Source organism: Oryzias melastigma, linkage group LG21, assembly GCF_002922805.2.
Source record: "Oryzias melastigma strain HK-1 linkage group LG21, ASM292280v2, whole genome shotgun sequence".
Classification (NCBI taxonomy): domain Eukaryota; kingdom Metazoa; phylum Chordata; class Actinopteri; order Beloniformes; family Adrianichthyidae; genus Oryzias; species Oryzias melastigma.
In genome coordinates this window covers 1,161,365-1,172,753 of record NC_050532.1, presented here as the reverse complement: position 1 = coordinate 1,172,753, position 11,389 = coordinate 1,161,365, and the positions used below count along the sequence as shown (strand labels likewise).

General features: G+C 40.0%; 1 protein-coding gene across 17 annotated transcripts in view; it reads left to right on the top strand.

Moving 5' to 3' along the window:
- caska (calcium/calmodulin-dependent serine protein kinase a) overlaps positions 1-11,389 on the top strand; it is a 136,334-nt gene that overhangs the window by 38,581 nt on the left and 86,364 nt on the right. The gene's annotated exons all lie outside the window — the stretch shown is intronic.

Here is an 11,389-nt window from a genome sequence, read left to right as displayed (position 1 = left end):
TGTAAGGCCGTAGAAAAGTGGAACAGAACGGTTGGGGCGGAGACTTTTTAGCCACGTATTGATTGGCAGACAGTGATGACAAAATTAGAAAGTGCCAATATAGCGTTCATTGAAGCTAACGTTTGTGAGCATTTGGGTTTTTATGGTTTCCTGTGTACTCCTTTGGTCGCAAGCCTATATTGAAAATGCCTGCAAACAACAGCAAAGCCTGGTCTTAGATTGGAACTGCAAACGCTCTTTGCTGTCCTTGGTGATGATGTGATACAAGGTGAGCTAGCGGCATGATATCAGTCTATACCACGCATGCACCGTGGAAACAAACTACCCAGTGGAAGCGCGGCTTAACTGAGTGGAAACGCTCGCCAGGATTAACTGGTCTATACTGTACGGCTCCTTATCGGACCAGACCGGACCGCTCAGTGGAAACAAGACTCTAGAATCCTGGCTGTTGAACACTCGACTGATCAGCCATCCAGAGGGAGACTTATTTGGAACAGTACTGTAGTCATGTCACAGAACCCAAGCGTGCTTGAATTTAAGATTCTAAATTGATAACCAGATCTTTTTCTTCCTTGATCTTCTGTGGACCATAATTTACTTTGGATGAAAGAGGTCATTCAGGTCAGGCTTCTAGGAGAACTGTTTGCACTGGCGCTCCTATCTTTTTTTTTTAGATTCACTGACCTAAACATTAAGTTCAGCCACATTTTCAAACGCAGTGCTTTTAACAGCAGTTTTACAGTCACTTTCCGTTCTTCAATTGCTGTCTATTTGCTGCTGCTGAAAGGGAGAGGGGACACTCAGACTGTGCATTTACAGCTCATGAAATGTTTTTTATAGATACATTGAGCTTTTTCCCATGTTTCAACTCCAAATATATTTGAACCAGTCACAAATGCACTATATTCAGCCACTGTCGTCCTATAGTATTTTATAAAAACACATTATTTTTTTTGTCGTTTTTGTGACAGAATGTTGCCACTTTGTAGAACTCTGCCCCCTTGTGGTGGGTGTAAAAATTGATTTCTGGAAACCCTTTGAAAAGCATGCTAGAGAACAGTCTTCCAAAGATGAATATGATTCAGTGCCGTCCTTGTTACGGCCCATTTTGACTTAATTTAACAATCACCTGAACGGGCTTAAACACTGAAGTGATCTTTTTATAACTGGAGCTTGGCCTCTGGTTTCACATGCATTTATCAGTGGGAGCCCAGCGGCCTGCTGTGGCTGCCTCTGCACGAACACCACAAAGAAAATCCTGCACTTTGATTAGCTCTCCGCTGAGGAGGCTTAAAAGAAAGCTGTCAACTGCGCGGCGGCGCGGCGTGAGCCTGTGCGTGCACATGTGTGAACAGCCAGTGAACCTCGCAGGTGTTCGCATGTCCACGCTCCTGCCTAATCCTCACGGGAGCGTAAATAAAGCGGGCAGCTCCGCCGCCTTATGTAACAGCCCTGCTCTGAGAGGGAAGAGCTGAACACAGACTGCTGGATGCAGCAGCAGCACTGATGAGGAAACAGAAATGGTTCTATCAGCTCAGCTACTCATAAGAACCTTTACTTCACTGTGGATCACTTGACCCGCTGGACTCCCCTCTGCCTTCAGTGGGACATTAGAACTCCCCTTTGGTTATGGAGAAGTATCAGATGTTAAACTTCGCATGCAGAAGTTGTTAGCTGCTTCTTACATGTACAGACCTGGCAATAATTGTTTTCCAGCGTGCAAAAAATGCATATTTCAACTGCAGCACGTTTACATTAATTAAAAAAATACTGTTTAGAAAATTCTGAATATCTTTAACCCATAAACCATTGCCTCTCATTCTTGCTATTTGTGTTTATTTCTGGGAACATTTGGACTTGTAATGGTAAGAAAAGTTTTTTCAACAGCCTGAAATCTTCTCCAAGTTTTGCAGAGAACCAAGAATAAGAGTTGACCAGTCATGGTGGATAAATGTCAAGATCTAATGAAATCCTGGGAGTGCTGACGCTTCTGAAGGCCATTTAAAGGGGGAGAATGGGGCTAATGGTAAAGGAGACGGCACATTTCTACTACACCCCTAAAGGGTAACCAAACAGTGAAGTTGGAGGCTGACTCCACCCACAGCCGAAATGTGAAAATCCCATCAGAGGGGCGGAGCTGGGAAACAGGACTGTTATCATTACTGGAGCTGCAGATCATGATGTCGGACTTAAAGTCCCCTCCGATAAAAATATTGTTTTTTGAGTTTTTAACATGTATCTGTGGCATTTTTCTTATGAAAGAGAACCAATAAGAACCATTTTGTTTTTGCATTTCCGAGTATTTCTCCTTTTAAATCTCTGTCAATCAAACTGTCGCAGAAACACAGTTTGAAATAATGATCTTCTTTCCATCAACAGCTCTGCTGCACATGCACTAAACCCTCATCTGTTCCTAGTGTCTAGTTCAGGTGCTGGAGAAGAGAAGATGGCATTGTGATGTTTCCATTTGGAGAATTTATAATCAAAATTCCAATTTGTGAAATTTCAGAGTTAATGGAAACGCACCTATTGCTGGACATTTCTATGTAGCAGCAGTAAAGATTTACACTAATGAGACACAGATTTATCATAATCAGACGGGGGGATAAGGGGCTCCAAAAGCCACGCCCCCTCAGAGGAGATTTTGGAAACAGAGGCTTCAGATCAACATAAAAATGTATTTTTAAGACATTTAGTTTGTGGAATTTTGGTAGAAAAAACGTAATAATCATAATTAAAACACTACTGGGAAAGTTTTTTTTATAAAAAATTGTCTTGGGGGACTTCAAATGGTTTTACCAATCACAAAATTAGGATGTAATATATTGTTTAACCCGTAGGGGGCAGCACACAGACGGGTTTTGACTATATTTTCAAGAATTAAACAAGTTTATTTTAATTTGTCAAAAATTGGATTCAGGGTTTAGTCACCCTTTAAAGTCGTCCTGCTGTCACTACAGATCACAGTGTCATCTACAAACATCAGAGATTCCAGTCTAACCTCATCTGTCAGTCTGTCCATTACCACAGCACATAAGAAGGAGCTCAAAGCGGATCCTTGGTGCACTCCCACCTGCACTTTGAACTCTCCTGTCACACCAACAGCACATCAATACTGTCTTCCTGCTCTCCTAAACAACTCACCCGCTCTTCTCCATCACTCCAGACGTCCTCTTACAAACCACAGCTCCTCCCTCTGGATTCTGTCACATCATTTCCTTAGATCAACAAAGACACAAAGCAGATTCTGATCGTCGTCGTTCTTCTTTATGCAACTGCACCACTACAGGACCATCTGTCTGTAACCTCTCCAAAACCTTCCTCACTTCCTCCCTCCTGATCTTTGCTACTTCCTGCTCCACCTCTTCTCTGTGCTCTCCATCATTTTCTTCATTCATCAGGAACTTCTCCTTCCATTGATCACACTTATGGAACTAGTCAACATTTTACATCCCTCCTGTCCGTGATGGCTCTAACCTGCCATAGCTCCTCCCATCTCTGTCCCTCTGCCTCACCTGTTCAGATCAACCTCTCCCTCCTTTGCATCCTACTGGCTAAACAAGTTCTCATTCCACCTTTGTTTGACCTCTCCACCTCCACCTTTATCTAGTTCTGGTTTTGGACTATATTTACTATTAGGCATCAACATCCAGAACCAGAAGTCCTCAACCGGAACCACAAGTCTCCCATATATCTCTTGGAAAAAAACAAAACTTTATTTTAACTGACAGCCTTAACAGTTTCCCATTTTAAGCTCTAACATAGACCACTGGGTGAGCCTATGGGCATACTGCTAGTGCCAGGTCATAGTGAACACACACAAAATATGTGGGACGGATGCATGTCGTACCTGTACAGGTGCTTAATTGTCTTAATGGACCCATGTGCTATAATGACTCAGGTCTCTACAGATTTACACACTGTAAGGCGAATAATTTGAAGAAAATGCAGTGCAGCCTCCTGCATTGTGCATGAGTGACCTCTGAGTGACGTGCACGTGTGCCGCAGTGGAGCTGTGTGAGTTTTACCTTCGATTCCTGCGTTTGTCAGGCTTGTGACATTTACAGAAAGAGACACGAGGAGATTGATGGATGACGAAGTGGCAAAGGAGTGTAGCCAGCAAATCACCCTTTACTACGGCAACACACACGAGCCGCATGCAGGACCGGGCCGCCCATCTTTTTGATGTAGCAGTAAATCCCCTGCGCTTCCTCTGACATGGAATTCAGCGAATGCTTTACTCTCGGTCGTAATTTTCCCTCCGTAACGCGGCGGCTCGTACCTGCGGGGTCGGCGGCAGTGCAGAGAGAATCATGCATCACATAACCACTGCCCTCTCTGTTCTTCATGAAAATCTGCTTGAACAGGTCACGCTAAAGTTTGAGCTACAGTTAATGCATGCACAAAGCTGCATCGATAATGATTTGAGACTGTTGCTGGATCTGACGCATAGTTTAATGGAGAAATGTTTCTGAGATATTTAATTACATTTGTCCTAAATCTGTTTGTTGTAAACATGCATTCACTCTTGGGCTACTACTATTAGTTGACAAATTGATCATTAAAATAGTCGATGACTAATTTATTAGTCGATAAGTCGTTACTTTATGTTATAGGGAATCAAAGGGTCGTAAAGTTGAAAGTTATAATGGCATTCTGCTAGTTTTTTGTAATATTTTAGCATTTTATTATTTTTTTACGCTATTATGGAGTTTAGCTAATATTTCAGCTACATGCTAGCTGTTTTGGCTAACTTAGGATTTTTGCCGTTTTTTTAGACTATTTTGGAGTTTTGCTATAATTATTTCAGTTTTGAAAAAATTATTTCAGCCGCATGCTAGCTATTTTGGCAAATTTAGGCTTTTTTTGTTTTTTAGGCTATTTCGGACTTTAGGTCATATTTAAGCTGGATACTAGGGGTTTTGGCCAATTTAGGCTTTTTTCATTTTTTAGGCTAATTTGGAGTTCAGCTAATATTGCAGCCGCATGCTAGCTATTTTGGCAAATTTAGGCTTTTTTCATGTTTTTAGGCTAATTTGGCATAATTTTAGCTGGCTATCAGCTTTAGCGTTTCCAACTATCGGCTTTAGCGTTTTTAACTCAATCAATTTCAGCATCTTCAGCTATCAGCACTAGCATCTTCAGCAGTCAAATTACAGCATTCACACTAGCGTGCATGTAATACTATATATCTAGTTTTTAGTTAGTTTAAAGCTAATGATGGTTAAGATGTGTGTTTTACTTCCAGTTTGCGTATGACCCGATTAGTCGACTAATCGGAAAAAATAATCAGTGATTAGTCGACTATTAAAATAATCGTCTAAATCACACACATGCAGGGACTTTCCCACCAGAATGTTAGATAGATTAAGTGGTTGTTTTCAGATCTTAAACTGTAAGAGCATGCGCATGGAGCGTTTTCAGGAAGACTTTTAAAATAATAATAATAAAAAAAAAAACATAATTTAAAAAATCTAGAACAAGATGATTTTTTAAATCTGTTACGTTTAAATTCTCACTAGAGTGTTTCATCAGCTCAAAAATTCTTTGGACTTTTTATAAATCTGAAGAAGTTCAAATTACCAAAAAAATAAAATAAATAACAACATTTTATTGGACAAACTGAGTGAATTGTAGAGTTTAGGGCTAGCCGGATGAGCAGGATTAACCCGTTTTTCATTGTTAGGGTTTTTCTTTTTGGTTCTGGTCAAGCTTGTTTTGGGGATTACTGCTCCCACATGAGCGACTATGGGAACTGTACACACATTGTTGATTGTTTGTAGTTTGTTATACAGTGTCATGTGGGAAAATAAACAGAACTGAAGTGTTTTCCAGTCTACTGGATGAGGTTATATGCAGGCAGCCAATGTTTTACAGAGACGTGAAAAAAGATGAAGTCATTCTCTGAAGGCAGAGGGATATGCAAAGTCAATATGAAAGTTTTCTTTAAAAATAAATAAATATTTGTCTTTAACCCTTTAACACCTGTGGGCGTCACCAGGAACATACTGTAACTTTCCAACCGTTAACACGATAATTCCAGCAGATTCAGAATTTACTGGAAAGGGTTAAAGGGCTAAAATGTGTTCTCTATGCACTTCTGACATGGAAGTTTGTACATTTATTCTGGTAATAATAAAATTAAAATATATTTTGTCAAAATTATACAAGTTAGAAATGAGCGTAAGATAACATCGGGCCATTAATAACAATAAAATAAAATGATCTGGAGGGCCGGATAGAATTACCTGGAGGGCCGGATCCGGCCCCTGGGCCTTGACTTTGACCCGTGCCTTAGACCCTCCTTCTTGGTAATAGTTTTTCCTCTCTCTCTTTATTTGCATCCCCATTGGAACATTTACTTTGGTGAATGTATTCTCTGAAATAAAAGCTTCTAGTAGGCTAAAGTTGTTTGAAGGTTATCTAATGGTTTGAATCTCTTAATTAATTTTTATGTTGATTAAGAAAACACTCATTCTGTTCAGCTCTTGTTTTATCAATTTTTAGCAATGGCTTGCTGCTGATCTCCTGTATTTTCAGAACGTATCTCCTTGTGTTGTATTTTAATTGACTGTTAATTGGGAGAAGCCAATTTACTCTTTAAGAACAAACAGCTTGGTGAGGAACTGTTGCAGGTTTTCTGTGGTGACTCTAATGCACAGATAAGAAGAGGGACACACTTGTCAATTAAATTATTTCTTGAATAAACAATAGCTTATTGAGTTCAAGTGAAAACCATTTGAAATAGTCATTATGAAGTGACAGTACAGTGAGTTTGGTAAATGTTGGTATTTATCTGTGGAAGGCCAGTCTGTTTCTCCTGTTGATCTGTTCCCTTCCTCATCCCTGCTCTTCCTGGGACTGAAGTGGGAGAGGCTGCAGAGCAGAGATGACGGCGGCTGCAGATGACTGTCGCTCGGCGCTGAATGGCTGCAGCTGTGTGCAGCTGAGGCTCATTCAAAGGCAGAATGCCTCCTTCTGGTGCAGCTGAGTTCTTGTGGGGAGCTGGTTCCGCTACTTAAGCCATCTGCTCTATAAAACCACCCTTCAAACCCTCAACTGATGCTCTCCCTTTGTCTGACAAACTTCTCTCCTCTGGTGGAAGTCTCATGCTCCATCAAACCCTGGACGCCTGGATATGATTATTTCAGCCAAATATGGATTTTTCGTAAAACATCAAGATTTGGACGAGTTTAAAGATGTTTTTGGGTGCGAGTTCTTCCAAATACATGCTCTGAATGTGTGAGTGTTCAGTGGGTTTTGTATGCGTATCCAACAACTACATGTATTTTGAGGAACTTCCACTCTCAATGGAAGTACTGCTCGTTTATCTGCACGTATAAGTTCACTGATAAGACAGCAAATGTTTAAGTTCAAAGGTCGAAGCATTAGGTGTGTTTGAGATGACTTTTGCCTCGCCTGGATCGTCGTGAGATCGGGCGGGGCGGGGATAGGCGCCTGAGATGAAGGCGAGCACTGAGCTGCAGCGAGACTTTACGAGGACAGGAAGTCGGGGTTGTCCTTAACGTTTAGTTGAGCTTTAATATGGCTCTCCTCCTTAGTATTATCTTTACTATTATGTCTTTAATATTAATTATTAACATCTGTCTGGAGACAACAGATTAAAAATAGCCGCTGGGTGAATTTATTGTCAAATAAATAAAACTGAAATTAAACTTAACTTTTAAAGTCAACAATAACACACATAACCATGAAAGATTTGAAATATTGTTTATTTTTACATCAGTGATTCACTACTTTCCAGAATGAGTACAAAATACTCAGATTTCCTTCATTTAGCGCCAGTCATTTCTGATCAACAACACGTCGAAGTGCAAGAACTGTCAGGAAACCGTTTCCCACAATGCATCAGTAAAACCCAGCTCAAACAGGTGTAGGATGACGTCATCAAATGGGCGGCACCCACACGCAGCGGCAGGTGGAGCCTCAGGAATTGGATAGTTTTACTCCCGGGTAGGAAAATAACTCCAAAGGAAATATGTGATCATATACACGGGTATGGTTCACTCTGAAAGGCTTAAGAAAATCATGGTATGACTCCTGTTAAAATGCAGTTTGTTACGATTTTAGCCCAAAATGCTGCTTATTAGGACGATTTTTTTGTCATCTAATAGTGTGAGTGCGTAGTAGGCCGCAATTTCAGCAATCTTGGAATCAAAACGTTCAGCTCGTTCAGGACATTATTGCTTGTATTTTTGGTATTCATAAACTTTATAGTTTTTTTAAATATTGAGCAAAATATGCCCCATAGGAAATGAATCCTAAAGTCTTCCAATTTTAGGTAGATTAGCAACAAACCTTAAAATGTATTCATGGACTATGTTATAGTGAATTTTAAAAAAAAATGAAGTTTAGCTTATATTTTAGCAACATGCCAACTTTTTTGGCTAATTTGTTATCTACTGGGTTTTATAAGGATAATTTCGAGTTTAGCTTATATTTTAGCAACAGGCTTTGTTCGACAAATTAGTTTACTGGGGAATTTTGACCTATTTTGAAGTTTAGCTAGTGTTTAAGCATATTGCTAGCTTTTCTCCTTCTACTGGAATTACATTCATCTTGTTGACAGTTAAATAATTACTGTAAATAAAAGAACATAAACACTGGAGCTCCACTGTTAAAGGGTTAAATTGTTGTATTTGCTTACAAGAAAATAAAAAAATATATATATTTAAAGAATTCTGTGTTGTATTGAAAAACTACATGGAGTTTAGAATACTGCATGTTCTTTTTCTACCTGTACAGATAGTTATAATCAGTGCTATTTTCATCACTCCATCTTCTTCAGAGGGTGCTCTGTTGTCTGAGCGGAATGTTTCCTGGTTCTCCTGGACCGATCTCCTGATGACGGTGGATCTAACCCCATGTCCTCAGAGTTGAGGCTGGAACGTTTGGCTCCTTTGAGGTGGATGACTGCTCAGAGTGCTGACTTCCTGAAACTGAGGGATTTATTATTGCAGAGGCGGGCTATTAATAATACTCCTGACAGCAAACACTGAGGTGCAGAATTTTGGTGTCACGGCTTTGACAGTTTGCTTTGACAAAGAGGCGGCATTTTAACCCGAGTAACACGTTGAAGGAAGAGTGAAGTTGTCTGGAATACCAGCGAAACTTACCCTCATAAGTAAAAATAAGCATCTATCAGATGGAGGAATGGAGACATCTGTGACTGTTTCTGACTTCTGAACTGGAGCTGTGTGTGTGGTGATGGTAACACCCTATGAAGAGGGTCCCACACAGGTGGCTAATAAGCTTCCTGGGTGTGACATCCATCAAAGACGGTGATGATCCTGTCATGTCAGCCGTGGGTGGGAACGCCAGCTTGTTGGGTGTGAAGTGTAAATAAAACTTTACGTTTTTCTCCGTTGAAAGTGGGCATTTGGCCGGCTCTCACGTTGTGGCGTTAAGCAGCTTTAGCATGATTGCCATCTGTTCACCAATCTGTGTTTGTGCACAAAGACTCACACTCGAGCGGCGCTGCTGGTGTGGGGGCTCGACCCTCACGCCGCGCCTCTGTCAGCTGCACGCATGTCGGCCGAGGTCAGGCCGGCTGCTGCTTCCTGTGAGACGTGTACTCGCAGGTGTGTGTTTGTGTGCACAGTGGGGAGGCTGTGCACACAAACACACATCTGAAAAGAACAGGAGATCCTCAAACACATAATCCCCTTTGAAATGTATATTTTCAAACAAGAAAGTGTGAAATCTGTGGAACATTAGTCACTTCTTGTAGACTGATGACAGATTTAAAAATAAAAGATCAGAAGGTGAATGGAAGCACCGTGACAACCTGTTTTGTGGTTGTTTTTTAAGGTTTCAAAGTCTTCTTCTTTTTTTTCCATTTGAGAGCAAAGAGCTCCGCTCACTCCGTCTGATTAAATCGTTTGATGCCAGATCAGAATTTACAAAGCAAACACTCAGCTCTGTCAAAAAAGGCAAACACCTGAGAGAACAGGGATATTTACTGAAGTCAGAATGGAATCAAGTCGTTTTCAGGGTTTCCATGGAGTCTGAAAAAGTCTTAAAAGTATTGCATTTACAAATTTGGAAAAAAAGTACCTTAAAAAAGTCTTGAATTTTGATATCTGAGCCTTAAAAATTGTGCTGCTTGAAACTTTTATGTTTCACATTTCATGTCTAAATTCAAAAATTTTCAACTAAGATTATTTTGATTAAATGATGTAAAGCGAACCAGTTGTTATGCACCAAAACGCTAAATAAAGAAGCAAAAGAAGAGCTCTAAAACATCATGGCACAGACCACAAACATGAAGCTACAGTTTTGATCATAACTTGGGAATAAATTAATAAAACTGGAAATAGTTGGTAAAATTTGTCTTAATTTCTGAGATGTATGGCCTTAAAAGGTATTAAAAAGTCTTAAATTTATCTTGGAACTTGCAGGAACCCTAGTTTTTGTCAAGGACTTGAAGACAAACCTTAGTGCTATCAACGTGACTGGAATAATGAGTTGGTGTCACTTGCTTTAACAAGTGTGAGCATTTTACTAAGACTGTTTAATGAATTCTGGTGAAGAAAACGTTAATGGTCGCCACAGTGAAGTAGCTTTCACTTTGTGTACAGAAAGAGATTGGCAGTGAGTTTTACACTAGTCACCCCTCCCTACACAATCCTGTTTTTGATCCCAGCTAGAGACCATCACATTTGTAGTCCCTTGTTGTTATACAGTAGGGCAGCAGCTCAAAGAGTTGCCCATGGACCCTCACTGGGGTGTGTCCAGATTCCCACTCTAATCCCTAACTACTATAAAAACATATAATGCAGGACTATCTAGTGCCCTAGATTTAAAAGAAATTCTGACACCATGCTCACTACTTTTCATTTGTTTTCTTATGACGTCACCAATTTCACCAAGTGAAAATCAAATCAATACAAATATTTTAAGGACGTCTATTTGTGACTCCACTGTGTTCTGATGAAAATGTTGGTAGTTTATTAAAAAAATAACATTCAAACATGTTTTTTTTTCTCGCAAAAACAGTTCGACTTCAGTGCATTGTGGTCTATATTCACCAATCTAGTGGGCATCGATACACGCTAATTTTTTTAAAGAGATTTCTGGGAAATTTCCAGGGCACTGGGCTTTGAAAATTAAGATTTGGACATCCCAAAAAATAGCAGTATATAGTTCACTAAGTAATCGGTAGTGAGGGAATTTCTGTCATGTGACCAGCGCTCACTCCTGTTCTGAAATAGAGAATCAGATTTCCTAAGAAATTTCAAAAAGTCAATTGGAACTCCCTTTAAGTGGTTTTTGAGCTATTCATACCAAGTCTTAATAGAAAACAGCTTCATCCAGCAAAGTTGAAACCTGATTTTAAATACTCTTATTGTCTCGGTTTCAGGATTTT